We start from the raw sequence: 19,308 nt of genomic DNA, 5'->3' as shown, positions 1-19,308 counted from the left end.
TGTCTATGTTTCTATGCCTCGGCCATATGTACCTGGTGAGGAACCCGACATACAGGTCGCATCTACCCCAGAAACAGTAGCATCAGAAGCTGATGACCCAACCGACGACAGGGTGCCAGAATCGCCTCCGCACCAAGAGCGAGACACTCGGGAAAGGCGCTATCCAGAAAGGATCAGAAAGCCTCCCCAAAGACTGAATATATAAATGGAATATTTTCAGCCAACGTTGTATGTTAAAAGTGTTAATTGTAATTAGTTTGATATTTAATTGTTAAATGAGTGTTATGGTACTGTTAATCTAAAAGGGGAGGAATTGTAATGTATATACCTTTAAGGGGGGAACTACTTTTTACAGCTCATGTATACTGTAGTACCGGCAGTGACCACACCTGTATATAGCACTGAGTAGTTATCTGTACAGTTCAGTTCCAGAGTGAGCCACGTTGAGTAAACACCTGTTGTACTGTTCTCCTGCAGTCTGTGTCTTACTACTGACGGACACAACAGACGGCCTTCTGAAAATCCAGATACACCATATCTACCGGTTCCCCTTTGTCTACTCCACTAGTTGCATCTTCAAAGAACTCCAATAGGTTTCTCAAACAGGACTTCCCTTTCATAAATTCATGTTGACTCTGCCCAATCTTACTATTAGTTTCTAAGTGTTCAGTTATTGCATCCTTTATAATAGATTCCAGCATTTTCCCAACTACTGATGTGAGGCTAACAGGTCTGTAGTTCTCCTTTTTCTCTCTCCCTCCTTTCTTAAATAGCGGGGTTACTTTTGCTATCCTCCAATCTGTAGGAACCGTTCCAGAATCTATAGAATTTTGGAAGATGACAACCAATGCGTCCACTATTTCAATGGCCACCTCTTTCAAAACCCTAGGATGTAGTTCATCCATCCGGTCCTTGGGATTTATCGACTTTTAGTCCCATTAATTTTGCTAGTACTTTTTTTTACTAATAATAATTTCTTTAAGTTCCCCATTCTCATCACACCCTTGGTTTTCTCGTATTTCTGGGAGGTTTTTTGTGTCTTCCTCCGTAAAGACAGAAACAAAGTATTTATTTAATTTCTCTGCCATTTCCTCATTCCCCATTATAAATTCTCCCATCTCTGACTGTAAAGGACCTACATTTACCTTCACCAGCCTTTTCCTTTTCACATACCTACTTTTATAATCCGTTTTTATATTTTTCACTAGTTTGTGCTCATATTCCATTTTCCCCTTTCTTTATCAATTTCTTGTTCCCCCCTTTGCTGATTTCTAAAAAGATCCTAATCCTGAGGCTGACCGCTTTTTCTGGCAACTTTATAAGCTTCCTCCTTTGACTTAATACTAGCTTTAATTTCTTTTGTTAGCCATGGTTTCGGCGGACCTCGCAATCCGGGGGTTCGGGGTGGCAGGGGGGCGGGTGGGGGTGGTGGGGGAGGGCGGGAGCCCAGGGTAGGAAAGGTCTGAACTTTCCTTGTGAAGCTCAAAGGAGCAGGAGTGCTTCACAAGAACGTTTTTTTTTTAAAGTTAAACAAACTTACCTCATTGGGCCCCTCTTCTGGCCCCACCTCTGCCACGCTAGGTTGACTGTTCAGGCCTACGGTTAAAATACGAGTCAGGCCCCGATGACATAATCAATCAGAGCCCTATCTGCTTTTTTAAAGAAGGACCCCACTGGTTTCCAAGGGGTGTCCTTCTCATCTCTGTAGAAGAGCCGGTTAAAAGTGTAGCCTAAGGTAATAGAGTGAGACATCAACAGGTGAGTTTCCCAAGCAATTTTAACTGCCCGCCTGCCCGGTTTCCATCAATTTGCAATGTTAAAACTGCATCTTATATCTCTATTCCTCCCACTGCGCTTCCCTCACACAGGCAGTGAAATCACATTGTGTAATACAGGTCAACTATCCTTTATCCGCAATTCCAAAAATCGAAAAGCTCTGAAAACCAAAAGTTTTTTCGTGGAGCGTCTCTCGGTATTTCCAGTGTAAAAGCTTGAGCAGCTTGCACGGGAGTTTGCAGATTACTGCGTGGCCGTGTGCAACTTTGAGGAAACATTGCTGTTAACTATTTATTTATAGTAATCTGGTTACCTAGCCAGGTTTGCATCCATCACTAGTGGTGTAGTTGTAGGGTAAACCCGACGGCTGCCTCTTGTCCATTTATAAGCATCATCTGTTCTGAAATCCGAAAAATTCCGAATTCCGAAAAACATCTGGCCCCAAGGGTTTCGGATAAGGGATAGTGCACCTGTATTAGTAAAAATCTTGTTAATGGCCCAGAACTTGGTGTCGGGGACTTGCAGCGCGTGCAAGCCCCCGATGTGCGCTTACCCGGCGCGCCGACATCTGAAACCTGGCCCGCAGTGGATTTCCTGTCAGTGGCCCGGTTCTGATGTCGGCGCGCTGTGCTAACCTGACCCAGCGGCGTAGTTAGTGCGATGTGCCGGCTGGGATCAGGTGAGCACTGTTCAGCTAATCAGGGGAGGGGAAACTTCATTCATAAGTTTGAGAGTAAGAACTGTCAAACTCATGAGAAGTACTGCACCCCAAAACACTACTTAAACTTTAAATAAAATTTTAAAAAACATCCCAATCATTAAATTAAGTATAAATAAGTTTAAAAAAATAATTTAAACAATTTTTTTTTTGAAAAAAATAATTTTTTAATAAAAAGGGTCTAAAACTAAACTTACCTTATTGTAGATTCTTTAAAATAATAAACCTGTGGGAAAAAAAATTCTAAATTACACTAAAACACCACTTACCTGTAAAAATAAATACTTACGTGTGCTTTTTACAAGCGTAAAGACCGGAGGTCTTTACACATGCGCAAATCCCCCAAAACAGAGGAAATCCAAGACGCACGCGCTGTCCCCTACAGCGCACGCGCTAACCTCTTCACCTCTTGGGTTAGAGGAGAGGAAATGCCGGTTTTCAGCGCATGCGCTGTGCATGCTGAAAACCGGCATTTCCTCCGGCCAGACGCGTGAGTACCCCTTCCGTACTCACGCGTTTGGGGAGGAATTACTGCCCCAATATGAAATTCTTTGTTTACTATTTTAATAAACATTGGTAACCCCATTGTTTTAAATGGGTTAATGCCTTTATTTGAATAGCATGCTGAAGAATGTGTTTGCATATTCATTTGCAACAGTTCAACCCAGTAGAGTCCTAAAGATTATATGAATCATAGTTATACCATATTTTTTTCTTTTGTTCAAATATACATTAACGTCTCATCATGGCTAGTGCAGCAATGCATAAAGATTTATTGATATTTGTTGTTCTTACAAGTTTCAAGCCTGTGTGCAGCTCCTACCATCCAGTGGTGAATTCTGTCAACTGCAAATCACTTTACCTCACCTGTTAGACTGTGTGCCAAGGGCTGAAAGCTGACACACAACAGCAGGAGCTGCCAGGTTCCTGAATCGAATTTCAATCAAATTGCAGGGCAATTCAGAACCAATGTTACCTCTAGGTCCCCGCGTGTCCACTTTCCATCTCCAATGGAGAGGTCATCGCTCCTCAAAACGGGCTTAGATACTGCATTTAGGGGCTGATTTTCATGTTCGTTACACCCCATGAGTCTGCTCAGTTAAAATAGGGAGTTGGCAGGAACGGCGCCGGAAATGGATCTGCTCCATTTTAACTGGTAACCCGTCCATTTTCCTGATGATCGGGGGAGAGTCAAAATTGCTCCTCAGGTCCTCTGACCAGTCCTTCTGACATTGGAAATAATCAGTCCAATCCTGCCAAGTCCCGTGACCCACCCTATTGCTGAGCCAATGGCCAGCAGGGGGAAAGGGAAGGGCTTGCTTTAATGCACCAAGATTTCCACAGCGTCCTTCTCAAATCACTGCTACAACTACTCCCAGACATACTAACAGCCAAATTTCCAAAACACGATTGCCCTGTTAAGCGTTTAAGACTGCTGCCGCACACAAAATCTTGCCCCCCACCCCCACCCACCTCAGTGGGCAAGCACAAAAATCGCACCTGGCCCGCACCAACATCACACAAGCCAGTTGAACTCAGATCTACATCCGTGTTCATCAAACTTCAAGTTTTGAGCATGCAAACAATGTAGAATTACATAGAAATTACAGCCTAGAAACAGGCCATTCGGCCCAACTGCTGGTGTTTATGATCCACACGAGCCTCCTCCCACCCTACTTCATCTCACCCATCAGCATAACCTACTATTCCTTGCTCCCTCATGTGTTTATCTAGTTTCCCCTTAAATGCATCTATGCTATTCGTCTCAACGACTCCCTGTGGTAACAGGATTCAGGTACTAAGGTGGCTCAAATATGACATGACATGGAAAATGGAAAATGTGGCTTTTGTAGATGAGTGAGGTTCATTCAGATCTGCTGAGGACACGAAATAGAGCACCAATATAAACAGAAATAAATAAGCAAAAAGACCTGATTACCTTAAATGGTTAGATGCTCCATTAAAATACAAATTTCGTACAACAACTTACCGTCAATTATGCCTCTGACATAGCAAAACGACTCGAGGCATTTCACAGCTGAGAGACACAAGCAGTAGTAGCAGGGAAATTAGGGCAGGTGGTACAGGTAGAGAAGGCTGTCAAAGAGATATAGCAAAATGGAGAGCGTTAAGGAAAGAGTTCCAGAAAATTAAGGAAAGATTGGTTCATGGCCCTGACACTTTTAGGCTGCGATTTTGCCAGTGCTCAGAGGGTGGGTTTGGAGACGGGTCAGAGGTTAAATTCGATTTGATTGACGGCGGGTTCCGAACCGCCGTCAACCCGCCTCCAAACAACTTTCCCAAGTGTCGGGTCCCCGATTTGCGAATGGACCCGACACCTAGCGGCGGGAAGCGGATTAAAGGCAATTACCTGCCTATTAGCAGGTACTTGCCAGTAGTTTACAGCCTGTTTTTGGATTTTCCCACTTCTGGGTCAGGTTTCCAGGTGTCCGGACACTACGCCAGGTAAGTGTGGCGTGTTGTGGGTCTGATGTAATGCCTGTGGAATGATGACAGCTGCAGAAGTGGTGTGAAGGATCCAATGTTGCACATGCTGAGTTTCAGAGCAAAGAAAATATTGGTTACTGCATTTTTTAAACATTTACAGATTTCTTTAGCTTTCCAGTTTTTAAATCCAACTATATGTCCAGTGCCACCTCACTGGGAGAACCTCTCTCACCAGTGACAGATCGCTTCTGTCACCTCACCTGCAGCTACCATCTAGTCCAGCATATGGAGGGAGTCATTGGAGAGCCTGGGTGCAAGAGTTCACCTTTGTGCAGTGATTGTCAGTGTTTTCAGCACCTCAATGCTGTCAAACACGGAGAAATCAACAGTCAAAATAAAATTGTGTGTGGTCCCTTTAAGGAAATCGACAGATGACGCATCATCAAATGATGTCATCAGACCCGCTTCCTGTTAATTGGCCGGCAAGCCCACAGGGTGGGCTTAACAAGGTCAATCAAGGGAAAATCACGTCTGTGGAGCGGAGGCAGCTGGGGGCGGGACAGGAAGCCGGGAACCATCTGTCCCGCACCAATCCCGACACCGCTGACAAAATCGCGGCCCAAGGGTGACGTGAAGGCAACAGGAGGCATTCAACATGTTCATACTAAAATCCACACAATAATCTAAAACCCTAAGAATATATGTTGGCAAAAACAAAAAAAAGATACAGGCTTAATGTATCTGGATTATAACATGTGCTGCATAGTTGGCTGACTCTTTGGGGGCAGGGAAGAGGACAGGTTAAATGGTAAAGCAGGTTAAATATCTGGGCAGCCTGATTGAAACCAATGTTGTGTACATAGAATTACATATACAGCACAGAATCAGGAAATTTGGGCCAACTAGTCCATGCCAGTGATTATGCTCCACACAAACCTTCTCCCACCCTTCTTCATCTAACCCTATCTGCATATCCTTCTAATCCTTTCTTCCTCATGTGCTTATCTAGCTTCCCCTTAAAGGCATTTATGCTATTCACCTCGATTACCCCATGTGGTAGCGAGTTCCACATTCTCACCAATGTCTGGGAAAAGAAGTTTCTCCTGAATTCTTTATTGGATTTATATCTGACTATCACATATTTATGGCTCTTTGTTTTGGGCTCTCTCCACAAGTGGAAATATCTTCATTTTGTCTACCCTATCAAACTCCTTCATAATTTTAAAGACCTCTATCAGGTCTCTGCTCAGCCTTCTTTTTTTCTGGAGAAAAGAGCCCCAGCCTGTTCAATCTTTTCTGATAGTTATTATCTCTCAGTTCTGGTATCATCATTCTTATAAACCAGTGCCTCGATAACCTTTTTGTAATATGGAGACCAGAACTGTACACCGTACTCCAAGTGTATTCCATGATTTTTATATTGGGAATGTTTTTAGAATGACTACAAGATTGAAAGCAATTTGGAATAAGGCAAAAATCAGTTTTGAAGCAAAGGTAGAAGCACAGTTATAGTACTGGTCTGAGAATCATGGGCTTCAAGGTGCAAGCAATGTAAAAAAAATACTCAATGCATTTGAGATGAGATGCTTGAGAAGAATTTTGATACTGACATGACAAAATAAAGTATTGAAGAACAAGGAAATGGCAAGTGAACAAGACGATGAAGCAGAGATGAAATCTATGATTAGAGTAGCTCATGCACGTCCATCAGAATGGAATAGACAGAGACTTAAAACCACTTTTATTCATTTAGTCCAATGTTGGATTTCCCCACTTGTTCATTTTGTAGCTGTGTAAGGGGTTTTCCTCGAGAGGTTTCCCTGAGGTTTCTCTCTCTAGAGGCCTCTCTCTCTTGCACAGTAAACCTTGAGTGGTTCGACCCACTCGCCCCTTAGATTCTATACTCTGGACTTAGGCGCAGGAACTACAATGTAGAGAAAACTCTTGTAGACCAAGTTTGATGAAACAAAATGAAATTTTAATGCATAAGGAAAAATATCAAATCAAATGCAAGCAGATAAGGGAGTACATGGGAGGGAAAAACACACAAACAAATCATAACGATACAGTACTAACTAAAGCAAATACAGGCATCTTATACTCTACAAAGATCATTATGAAATAAGGAAACACACGGAACATCGAGGGACAACAACTCATGTTAATTGTACCCTTAAATCCACCCCCTTATTAAACCTATCTAGATCTGATTGTGAAGGGCCAGAAACATGCTGACCAATCCCAATAGGAAGTGTAAGGTTTTGAAATCGAGTCTGTGTTTGGTCCTTTCAGGCGTTTCGTCTCCACATGGATCATGGAGCCCCTGCGAGCTGCACCACACCTCTCTCCTGAGGTGGGGTTCGGGGGCAGCTGGACACAAGCGGGCCTGGATGTCGGCGGGGTCGAGGATCGTCAGCTCGACCCTGGTTAGAGGAGCCTTGGGCTGGCCCCCATCGCTTCTTCAGGTTCCTTTTCTCTCTTCTCCCGAGCCGGGGTGGCTGGAAGGTTTCTTCTCTTGGGACCTTTAGTTTTTTGTCTATTCTCCCAAGTTGAGTCGATGGCCTCTCATTCCGGCAACGGCCCAGGGATGGTCGATTATCTCCCGATGTGTTTCCCCGGGGCGGAACGCTGGTTTCGAGACAGCCTTTTCGATGTTGGCTTTCTTCTTCCTCCTGCGATTGACTGCTCCTTCTTCTGGGTGTCCGGATTCAAGCTGCGTGTTTCCAGCTCTCCAACCCGACGTGTCTGCCTGTGTGCCTGCGTGTCCAACTGCCCAAAAAGTCTCTCCAGATATACCTTTCTTCCAGAGGCTTCACTTCCTGCCCAAAATCAGGTTAGTCTTTGTTTTATTTTTGGCGGGCTGGGAGCACAGTGGGGTAGTTATTATATTTAAAATGTCTTATACGGCTGGTAACAGGCCCATCTCTGGCCTGGAATTACCTTCATTGTTTTTAATGGCCTGCTGATCTCGTTATCTAGTCCTGGGTGATGTTCTCATGAATATGAAATTGTCCCCTTTTGTCTGGGGCAACATTTTGATGGCCTCTGTCTCCAGGCCGATCTTGACTAGATCTGCATCTAATCCATATGCATACCTGTGGGTCTGGTTTCGTTCTCTCAGAAACGGCTTCCAGAACTTACTGTGGGTTGAATCCACAAATCTGTCTGAGGTTGCGCAGGAACCATTTTAAAGTATCCCAATAAGCTGGTCACATGGTATGGCGGCCATTTTTTATGCCCCTTTTTCTGGGCTACTTTTAAAACAGTCTTTAAAATCATGGCCTCTTCTGCCATTTGACCCTTATTAATGTAAAGTCCAATTTTGCAAAACCTACACTCCCCCCTGATGATACTGTAACTTGCTTGAAGTATCATAATTCTGGGTGAGCAAAATTTTCTGCCTTTCCACAATCTAACCATCCCCAGTATTTACCTACCTATGACCCCACGACACATGCATTTCCCATTTCAGAAAAATCTAGTGTACATTGAGCATCTATAAATGGCAATACCTTGGAGTTAAAAATCTAACAATAACTTCCTGGCATGAAGGGGGTCCTTATACCCCTACATCACCTAGTGCATACACATTACTTTCTAATAATAATAACGTCACATCTAATAAAACTTCAGTAATAAAATAAAGTGCATACATGAAAATTCAAAATGCACATGAATACATATCAAAAATAGTACGGAGGAGGGAGGGAAAACTTTAACTTTATACAAAGCAGCAAAATCTAAACGGGTGTCTCTTCTTCTACTGGCACATAATGCTCCCTCCATTCCCCTCTATTCTCATACTTTTGCGAATGTTTGACCTTTTTACAGTGTACAAACAGTAAATAAACTACAATGACAACCTAGCACGCTACAAGAATGTGGGAGGCTATCCTAATCCAGGAAGGGACTTCTATATTAGTGAACAGGTCCCACCACGGTGGGGTCACTATATCCAATATGTCTGCCTTTATCTCTAGAGTCTTCTGCTCCAGTGTGTAGAAGTGTTTCTGTGAAGTGTATCTTGGTGAGGTGTTCAGGGAGAGGGGTAATGATATACCCAAAATGTGCAACGAATCGCTGGAAATCGGTGAAATTCTCTTTTACAGTGATGTGAACAGTGGAAGGCTCAGGAATGGGGACAATTCACTCTTGGGCCCCTTGAACTTCTGCCCTGGGCTTGAAACAGAAGCTGCTGTCACTGACCGGACACCAACCGTGCTGTCCATGCTGGTAGTGGGGCGCTGCAGTGATGACATAGTATATCCCACCTCCTATATATGCCACCTGCGGGGGCACATGGCCTTGTGCCATTGCCTCCATGGTGCAATTTATAGGCTTCGCGCCAGCAGTTCTGAACCCGCACTGTGGTTTCGAATGGGCATTCAAGTGCTGGGGACACAGGATGATGTGTGCTCCCCGGCTCCGGCACCCCGAGAGGTCGGTACCCGTCATTGCATGCTCCCATCGAATGACGTAAGGTGGGACCCCCGTGTAGTGAATGTGTGCACCCCCCTGAATGACTCCAATGTTCTCCACCCTGTATACCAGGGCGGGTTTTGCTGTCTTTCCCATCACCGGCATTCTTACCACTATACCCATAATGGTGTGATTAGACCGTCCACAGTCCACTGGGACTGGGTAGGCCTCTGAAGCTAGTCTGAGCTGGCACGGACTCAATGTATTCGCAAAAGGGTGGAGGGCTGCGAGGTGCTTTTTGCTGATCCAGGAGGGGACTAAGCCTTGCTTTAAATCCTCCAGATTACTGCGGCCCTCGCCCCGTAACCACGCCCCGTATAGCACACAAGCTTCGTTCTGCACAGCCTGATCGGACGCATTCCGATCCTCCCTGATGAGAGCATTTACCATTTTGGTGTGTTTCTCCAGCTCAGCTATAATCTCTATTAATTGTAGTGTCATGGCCTGGTCCTCATGTAACTCAGAACCCACTACCTTATTCTCATCGGTCAGTATCTTTCTCAACTGTGTTTTTAAACCATTAATCTCGGTTTGTAGCTCCACGTCATCCAGTGTGTTGATGACGGAAGTTCCTGTATTAAATGCTGTGAAAATATCATTTACTGCACCCCTTCTTTGTCTCCCTATTCTGTCCAAGTCCTCATGTGGTGTGGTGTACAATTCGGCTCTGTCGACATCGGCAAAGTCGAATTCGTAAAACTCTTTCAACATGTTTGTTAACAGGACCTGGTATAATTGCTCCGTTTCCTTGGGGTACCACGCGGGCAATCGTACCTCGGTGAGATTTAAAATCACCAAAGCCACCGCGTAGTGGACCCCTTGGTACAGTACCTGATCTGTGGGTACCAATACCAATCCGTTCCCGGGTCCCTTTGTCGTGGTAGGGCACCCTTCCTTGAGGGCTTTAGCTACCGGAACTGTGGGCAGGGGCTTGCGGGGTCGGGTGATGAGCTCCGTGGCGTTTACTGGGATCTGTGAGTATGGGACTCCGCACGCCCGTGAGCTGACGTCCCACCTCATTCCTTGTCCAGCATCCTGCCACTGTCTTTGGAAAAAGATGGAGACGCCTGTGGGGCAAGCGCGTTCTGAACCCGACATACAGATGTAGATCCCCTCATCTGGTTCCCACCATTTGTCCCAACAGACACTCAACCCCCCGTGAGTTCCCGTTATTGTCCGATGGGTGTTATTACCCAATCTTTCCCATTCCACCGTCGAGTTCTTCATGGTGCTGCTCAACTTGCGCAGCCACCACCAGCGGTCCAAAGGTACATGTCCCAAACAGTTCAAGCAAATCTTCTTGCCCACGGTGACGCTGATCCTGGGTGCAATGATCCGCACCCTGGGGCACATCAGAGACGTTGCTCTGTATGCAAACCCCGTCTGGCTGGTGTATTCAGAAGAGTTCGACCCCAGCCAGCCTGGCCATCTCCCTTCATGGAAGTAGGCAGCAGTCTCTTCAGCGTCCCGTGAGCCGGTTCCGTCAGTCACGATGGGGCCTCTGTTTCCAGAGCACCCGTAGACGGTGGAGTCCTTGGTGCGGCCCCGATCGGCCCAGCTCCATCCAACCATCATGAACGCGACGAGGATCCCTCTCATCTTTCTTCTGGTTCCTGCAATAAATCAAACAATACAGCCAGGCTCCTGAGAGATTCTGGCTTAGGTGACGGCATGATTGGGTCTTTCGACCTCGATCCAAAAAACAACACACATACTGGGCAAATTTTAAAACTACTTAAACTCTAATCATTTTAATATTTACACACCTTAAACTTAAACTAAACTTATGTACAGCGCCGCCCGTCCCCGGGCGACTTGCCTAATCCCTGATTGGACTGCAGCTTGCCGCTCCCTGTGGCGGGGCTGCAGTGACCTGTGACTCGGGACTGCAGCTCGCCGCTCCCTGTGGCGGGGCTGCAGTGACCTGTGGCTCTGGACTGCAGCTCGCCGCTCCCTGTGGCGGGGCTGCAGTGACCTGTGACTCGGGACTGCAGCTTGCCGCTCCCTGTGGCGGGGCTGCAGTGACCTGTGACTCGGGATTGCAGCTCGCCGCTCCCTGTGGCGGGGCTGCAGTGACCTGTGACTCGGGACTGCAGCTCGCCGCTCCCTGTGGCGGGGCTGCAGTGACCTGTGGCTCTGGACTGCAGCTCGCCGCTCCCTGTGGCGGGGCTGCAGTGACCTGTGACTCAGGACTGCAGCTTGCCGCTCCCTGTGGCGGGGCTGCAGTGACCTGTGGTTCTGGTTCCCCGCAGCCTTTTGCTGCTTAACGGGGACTGTGTTTTTTCATGGATTTCTGAAGTCGGCGTCTACTGGGAGTGGGGGACTCGGGCCAAGGTTTTACAGGCTGAGGCGTTCGAGTCGACCTGCGAAAAGGTACTTTGGGCGTGGCTCCCTTAGCGAGTGGACCTTCGGGTGGGACCTCAGCTCTCACAGCCCGTGGCTCTTCCACGACTGTAGGCTTCGGCTCCCTTCCCTCAGGCTCCGCCCCTTTGGGATTTTGGCAGGCTCCCTTGGCGAGTGGACCTTTGGGTGGACTTCAGCTCTCACAGCCCGTGGCTCTTCCACGACTGTAGGCTTCGGCTCCCTTCCCTCAGGCTCCGCCCCTTTGGGATTTTGGCAGGCTCCCTTAGCGAGTGGACCTTCGGGTGGGACCTCAGCTCTCACAGCCCATGGCTCTTACACGACTGTGGGCTTCGGCTCCCTCCCCTCAGGCTCCGCCCCTTCGGGAATTGGGCCTGTGGCAGACGGCTCCTCCTCACCTGTCCCTACAGGTGGAGAATCTCTGCCCCCAATTTCTACCTCCCCCAAGCTCGAGTCGAGGGCGGGATCTCCAGCCTCCGACTCCACCTCCTCCAGAATCGTGCCGTGGGCGGGACCTTGTTGTTCGGGCCCCTCCTCATCCGAGTCCCAGGCCATCGGAGAAACCTCCCCCCAGATGGGCGGGACCTCTTCTCCTTCCAAGCAGGCTACAACGCCAGCTTGTGTGGTCTGTGACTCATCGCGCGCCTCAGGCTGAGGATCTTTTCCCTCAGACCTGGCTTCGGTTGCTGATGCTTTTGCATCCGATTTAAACAGTTTGCACTGATTGATGTGAAACCATTTACAAGCCCTTAGCTGACCCTCTAAACTGCCAGCCCTCGCTTTTAACCTAACGTTCTCCTCCTTTAAAGCCTGCTCAACTAACTTAGCCTCCGCAACCTGGCACCGCAGTTATTCCTCCATTTTACAGGAGGTCTCTTCCTGTGCATGCCTTTCTGGGGGACACAGGTCGACAGGCTGTGCTGGCTCTAGTCATTTGGGCACAACGGTCGGGTTTTCGGGCATGACAAGACCGGTGGTGACAGCTATTTTCCCCTGCGAAATCATCAGAGACCGCATTGACTCTATGATCGATTCAATCGCAGCGGGATCCATAACTGCACCAGCTCCCTGTGCTGGGGCAGGAGCTACGGCTTGGGTTTGGGCTGACACTGGGGCAGCGGTCTGGGCTTGGGCTTGGGCTGTGGGAAATCTCCCTTTATTATCCTTCCACGGATTTCTACAGTCCTTGCGCCAATGTCCATCCTTCCCACACCCGTAGCAATTGAGCTTGGCTTGGACAGGGCGATTCCCCTCCTGACGCCACTCCTTCTGGCTTGGGGCTGCGGCATTTGCCTCATGCACCTTTCCCTTCTGGGGAGGTGTTTCCTGACCTCTGCAATTCTTATACGCTACATTTAACTGGCGGAGTACCGTCTCTTCCGTGACACCGGGACCTTGGGGATCAAACCATGATCTGGCTAGGGCCCATATCTCTGCCAAGCTGTTGGTGACCAAGCAACGGAGCCAATGAACCCGCTGTTCGTTGCTCATTAAAGCCCGTTCAGGCATACCCGGACAGCTGCGTCGATATACTGGCCACAGCCTTTCTGCGAAAACCCGTGGGAGTTCTCCAGATAGCTGCACGGTCCCTTCTACGCGGTCGAACGGACTACCGTCGTCCACTCCCATTACTTCTAAAACTTCCTCCCTGAGATCCGCATACCACTTCCGGCCCCTCTTGCTATCCTCTGAGAGGCACTGAAGGATTGTGGGATCCAGGGAGAAAACCAACAGTTTGACCTGTTCCTGTTCATCGCAGTCATTAATGGCTGCTGTTTCCTCTATCTCCAAGAAGTGAATCGAGGGATCTCCCTTTACTGTGAGTCGTGCGAGGTGGCTCACCATGGACCTTAGTTGCGAGCCAGCGTAGGGCACCACGAGCTGGTTCTTGTGGGGTCCGACATTGCCTTCGGCAGCATTGGGACCGAACCTCTGGTGCCGAGCGGGACACATCGGTGCCGGTCCCGGCTTTGCGACCAGTGGTTCTTCCACACACTCCACCTCGGCTACCTCCTCTTTCACTACCCCCTCCTTTTCCGACCAAGTCTCACTATAGCTCGGCGGTGCTGAGGGCTCGGTGGCTGGTACCACAATTACCTCAGCTGGAATCAGCTGTTTTGATTCCTTTAAAAAGTCCATGTGACTAGCTTTCGGGCTGACGAGACACACCATGCCTCTTGCCTTAACCAGGGCCGTTCTTAGGTCCTCTATGGTCTTTTGGCAGGGTCCATGGTCTCTGCTCTCAAACCCGTGCTCGAGGGCCAGCTTGTAAGCTGCCTTAACCTCCACTACTCTCTCCTCCTGCGCTCTTAGCTGTTGTGCGAGGCGGGCGTTTTTCTCTCGGATCCTCATTTCATTGATCTTTGCTTCAGTAACCTGGCACTCCAGGTACTCTATCCTAGCCTGATGTTGACTAGCTACCACTTGGCGTTCATGATTCAGCACGTGAAGCGCTGTGATGAGTTTTTCCCCACCCATGGCCTTTTCCTCTATCTCTGCTGCCTGGGTTGTGATCTTGGCTGCAACGACCCGGTCCAAGATCTGGACCTGCTTCTTGTAACACATCAGCCACACTGCCTTCTCCACTGACTTCTTATGCTCTTTGCTCTCTGTCCACCTGATGGCTGCCTCCACCGGACGCCCATCCAGCAAGAGATCGGAAATCCACTGTTTAGTGAGATTTACCTTGCCAAAGGCATAATCCGCTATCCTCTCATCCATTGCATTTTGACCATTCTAACTTGGATCTACTACATTGCAATCCTGCTGCCAGAGTCCTGCCGCGGTCGCCAATTTCTGTAAGGGGTTTTCCTCGAGAGGTTTCCCTGAGGTTTCTCTCTCTAGAGGCCTCTCTCTCTTGCACAGTAAACCTTGAGTGGTTCGACCCACTCGCCCCTTAGATTCTATACTCTGGACTTAGGCGCAGGAACTACAATGTAGAGAAAACTCTTGTAGACCAAGTTTGATGAAACAAAATGAAATTTTAATGCATAAGGAAAAATATCAAATCAAATGCAAGCAGATAAGGGAGTACATGGGAGGGAAAAACACACAAACAAATCATAACGACACAGTACTAACTAAAGCAAATACAGGCATCTTATACTCTACAAAGATCATTATGAAATAAGGAAACACACGGAACGTCGAGGGACAACAACTCATGTTAATTGTACCCTTAAATCCACCCCCTTATTAAGCCTATCTAGATCTGATTGTGAAGGGCCAGAAACATGCTCACCAATCCCACTAGGAAGTGCAAAGTTTTGAAATCGAGTCTGTGTTTGGTCCTTTCAGGCGTTTCGTCTCCACGTGGATCGTGGAGCCCCTGCGAGCTACACCACACCTCTCTCCTGAGGTGGGGGTCGGGGGCGGCTGGACACCGGCGGGCCTGGATGTCGGTGGGATCGAGGATCATCGGCTCGACCCTGGTTAGAGGAGCCTTGGGTTGGCCCCCATCGCTTCTTCAGGTTCCTTTTCTCTCTTCTCCCGAGCCGGGGTGGCTGGAAGGTTTCTTCTCTTGGGACCTTTACTTTTTTGTCTATTCTCCCGAGTTGGGTCGATGGCCTCTCGTTCCAGCAACGGCCCAGGGACGGTCGATGATCTCCCGATGTGTTTCCCCGGGGCGGAACGCTGGTTTCGAGACGGCCTTTTTGATGTTGGCTTTCTTCTTCCTCCTGCGATTGACTGCTCCTTCTTCTGGGTGTCCGGATTCAAGCTGCGTGTTTCCAGCTCTCCAACCCGGCATGTCTGCCTGTGTGCCTGCGTGTCCAACTGCCCAAAAAGTCTCTCCAGATATACCTTTCTTCCAGAGGCTTCACTTCCCGCCCAAAATCAGGTTAGTCTTTGTTTTATTTTTGGCGGGCTGGGAGCACAATGGGGTAGTTATTATATTTAAAATGTCTTAAATGGCTGGTAACAGGCCCATCTCTGGCCTGGAATTACCTTCATTGTTTTTAATGGCCTGCTGATCTCGTTGTCTAGTCCTGGGTGCTGTTCTCATGAATATGAAATTGTCCCCTTTTGTCTGGGGCAACATTTTGATGGCCTCTGTCTCCAGGCCGATCTTGACTAGATCTGCATCTAATCCATATGTATATGTGGGTCTGGTTTCGTTCTCTCAGAAACGGCTCCAGAACTTACTGTGGGTTGAATCCACAAATCTGTCTGAGGTTGCGCAGGAACCATTTTAAAGTGTCCCAATAAGCTGGTCGCATGGTATGGCTGCCATTTTGTATGCCCCTTTTTCTGGGCTTCTTTTAAAACAGTCTTTAAAATCACAGCCTCTTCTGCCATTTGACCCTTATTAATGTAAAGTCCAATTTTGCGAATCCTACAGCTGTCCATGTATCCTGTGGAAAAGGACATGCAAGAGCTTTCTGACTTCTGTTTAAACTGCTCATTTTTGATCTTATGACCGTCTTCTCCTCCAATGCTTGCTTGTGCACATTAGCAGTATATTTCTCTGTCTGCCACCTGGATGTCTCGCCCACTCTCCTTTCCTATCTGAGTCATCCGAATGGTTCAAAAAGCCAACGATTACTTTCGTATTCCTTTATGAAGCTTTCTCAAAATTGTAGCAGTATAGACAAGAGTTGGTGCATTTCAAATGGATAGGATAATATTGCTGATATTCAAAGGCGCCCTTGCACTGCAGTACTGATCTAAGACTGGTGGATGCATTCGAGTTGTTTTAGGTGTCAGCCTTGGCTCAGGGGTGGCACTCTTGCCTCTGGGTCAGAACGTCACAGGTTCAAGGCCCACTCCAGAGACTTGAGCACATAATCCATGCTGGCACTCCAGTGCGGTGCTGAGGGAGCGCTGCACTGTCGGAGGTGTCGTCTTTCGGATACAACGTTAAACCTAGGCCTAGTCTGCCCTCTCAGGTGGACATAAGAACATAAGAAATAGGAGCAGGAATAGGCCACTTGGCCCCTCGAGCCTGCTCCACCATTCAATGAGATCATGGCTGATCTTGGGCTCAAAGCCACTTCCCAGCCTGCTCCCCATAACGCTTCACTCCCTTATCTTGCAAAAATGTGTCTATCTCCACCTTAAATGTACTTAATGACCCAGCCTCCGCAGCTCTCTGGGGCAGAGAATTCCACAGGTTTATGACCCTTTGAGAGAAGAAACTCCTCCTCATCTCAGTTCTAAAAGACATAAAAGCTCCCATGGCAATTTGGAAGAGGAGTTCTCCCTGGTGTCCTGGCCTATATTTATCCCTCAACTAACAGCTAAAACAGATGATCTGGTCATTGCTTTCAATGCTTTGTGGGAGCTTGCTGTGTGCAAATTGTCTGCTGTGTTTCCCTGTATTACGACAGCACGGACTCGATGGGCCAAATGGCCTGCTTCTGTGCCGTTATGACTCTATGGCCTCAATTTTCCTGGAGCCGACAGGCGGGGTTTCAGGCGGGTGGGGGTTGAAAATCGCAGATATAGGGGGTCGCGACCCCCCCCGCCCGATTCCCCACCCCGTCCGACTTTCGCCCGTTGTTTCAACGCGATCCGAATCAGTCCCGCCCGCAGCAGGCGGGACTGGTCGTCGGGAGCCTAATGAACAATAATTGGCATCTGTAATCCAATTTTAAGGGGCCCTTGCAATTTTCAGCCTTTCCCCACGTAAACCACGCCTGGTGGGAACACCGCTGATGAAACCTGGCGTGAACAATGTCGGCTTGCTTACTTTCAGCTGCAGGTCAATCAGGAATGAAGAGATTTAATCAGACAGCATTTGTAGGCTGCAGGACCTTGTTGCTCCAGGCTTGGGGCAACTTGTTGAAGGCTTAGGCACAGCTGTGGAAGGTTGGAGCCTCAGACAATTCTCCAGTGTGAGCTCCTGGGAAGCCCCTCTCAGCACCCTAACTCAGCGCTTCCTCAATGGAGGCATCTGCCAGAAGCATGGGAGGCCTTTTGTTCCTTCCCTTCTTGGCATTAGAGGATCTCCAACAGCAGAGGAGGCTGCAGCAGATCCAGCAACAACAGCAGATCCAGCAGCAACAGCAGATCCAGCAACAACAGCAGCACCAGCAACAGCAGCACCAGCAGGAGCGACAGGCTGCGGCTCAGCCACCTGAAGCTGCACAGGCCAGAAGGGGCCAGCGCATGGAAGGCCGTTGGTGCAGGAGATACCCCCCAAACAGGGTCTACGGACACAGGGTGAGCTACCTCAACATGACTGAGCAGCAGTGCCAAAGGCAGCTCTGACTTTCACGAGAGCTAGTGACTGACATCTGCGCAATGCTACAGCAAGACCTGGAACCCAGAGCACCAGGTTGACACTCCTTACCAGTGGCCATCAAAGTCACCACCGCATTCAACTTTTATGCCTCAGGCTCCTTCCAGGGATCAGCAGCAGACATCAGCGGCATCTCCCAGGCGGCTGCACACACTTGCATCAAACAGGTCACCGATACTCTCTTTGCCCTTGCACACAATCACATCCATTTCACCCGGGATCGCGCAAGTGTGAGGGCACGAGCGCGTGGATTAGCTCAGCTGGCAGACTTTCCAAGGGTGCAGGGCGTCATTGACTGCACACATGTGGCCCTTAGGGCAACCCATTGCAATCCAGGAGTTTTTGTCAACTGCAAGGGCTTCCACTCCCTTAACGTTCAGCTGGTGTGTGACCACAAGAAGGTGATTTTGCATGTTTGTGCCAAGCACCCTGGCAGCTGCCATCACTCCCTCATACTGCGCCAGTCTACTGTGCCTCCGCTATTCAGTCCACCAAACGAACTTCAGGGATGGCTACCTGGAGACAAGGGATATCCCCTGCGGACTTGGCTAATGACGCCGGTGAGGAGACCAGCCAACGAAGCTGAGGAGCACTACAACACCAGCCACATTTCCACCAGATGCATTATCGAGCAAGCCATCGGATTGCTAAAGGTGCGCTTCAGATGCTTCGATAGATCAGATGGAGCCCTGCAGTACTCAGCAGCCAGGGTCTCCAAAATCGTCATGGTATGCTGTGTGCTTCACAACATGGCACAGCGTCGTGGCTTGCCGATTCCGCAGGACCAAGAGGCTCTTCACAGAGCCGCCTCGGATGAGGATGAAGCTGCCTCGGATGAGGATGATGCTGAGGAGGAGGAGGAGGAGGAGGACGAAAACGAGCATCCTGCAGAGGCCCGTCAACCAGCGGCACCAGTGCGCGAGAACATTGCTGGGCGGAATGCAAGGAATGCACTCACCCTGGCCAGATTTGCGTAGCCTGGTACCTCAAACACTGTAGCCTTGCTGCTTCTTAACTGACCATACAATGGCAACATGTTCCCGTAAAGGTCAAGGGTGGTTCCAAAAACCACAGGGAACCTTGGATGTCAGGGGATATACGAGAATGGATTAGGAAAAAAAGGAGGGCTTTTGGCAGATACAAAAGGCTAAAGACGGAGGAAGCCCTAGAGGAGTACAAAAAGTGCAGGGGGATACTTAAAAAAGAAATTAGGAGATCAAGGAGGGGCCATGAAATAACACTGGTGAGCAAAATAAAGGAAAATCCTAAGATGTTTTATAAGTAT

This window comes from Somniosus microcephalus, chromosome 1, assembly GCF_052327205.1.
Source record: "Somniosus microcephalus isolate GS21.2 chromosome 1, FLI_Smic_1.0, whole genome shotgun sequence".
Lineage (NCBI taxonomy): Eukaryota > Metazoa > Chordata > Chondrichthyes > Squaliformes > Somniosidae > Somniosus > Somniosus microcephalus.
The sequence above is the reverse complement of the archived record's forward strand: the minus strand, read 5'-3'. Positions refer to the sequence as shown.